This window comes from Poromitra crassiceps (assembly GCF_964638095.1).
Source record: "Poromitra crassiceps genome assembly, chromosome: 10".
Lineage (NCBI taxonomy): Eukaryota > Metazoa > Chordata > Actinopteri > Beryciformes > Melamphaidae > Poromitra > Poromitra crassiceps.
Window position 1 is genome coordinate 15311090 of NC_139631.1, and position 868 is coordinate 15311957.

Genomic DNA, 868 nt, shown 5'->3' on the forward strand with positions numbered 1-868 from the left:
ACTAAAATTGGCTTTGAATTTTCTAGCCAAAAAATTACCTTGCGGGTAATTGATTATTCAAGAAAGGTTTTGGTTGTAGTGTTCCGTTTTAATATATTTGTTTGCAATAATTTGTGTTATTGTGTTAACTTGATAAACTATGCTTTCCTATAGCGTGTGCGTCTGTGAGGCTTTGGGCCATTCTTTTGACCTACATCGTTTCACAGAAATTTCACATAGAAAAAGTGTCCACCGGATGGCATCACTCAAGGTGACACATTCAAAATCATTAGCACTCAATAACTCGTGTGATATATAATGCATTGCATTATCATAAAGCTTTGTTTTTCGCTCAAGATTATATTTCAATCATTTAACTTTACTGAATATAACGGAACCAATCTTAATGGGCTCCGAGAAAGTAACAGCTGCAGTTCTAATGCAGAGGAAATGCATGATGATGGCAGCCATTAATATAGGCAGGTAGCTGATGTAAGGGATGTTTTAATAGAGATGAGGTGAGGCGTTCATAGTCAGTTCTTGGCTCAGTGTTTAATTAGTTGGCCCTCTGAAATACTATGACTTTGCTATGAGGGTTGTTGTTGGTGTAAGGTCCATATCAAACCATACAGGTTGTCAGCCAGCCATAGCAGATTCTATTAGACCAGTGCTTCTCAAAGTGGGGCCGGGGGAGGGGACCCACAGGGGCCATTGAGGGGGATCCAGGGGTTCCCCAGCAAAAGAGGGGGACTTTATTTTCACTATACAAGTAACACAATGACAGAATGACTGTTTTGGTCATGGGTTCCATAGTCGGGTTCCATGCACTTTCTGTAGTAAAACATCTAAAAGCAAAACTCTTATCAGATGGGGGACCCTGGGACAAAAT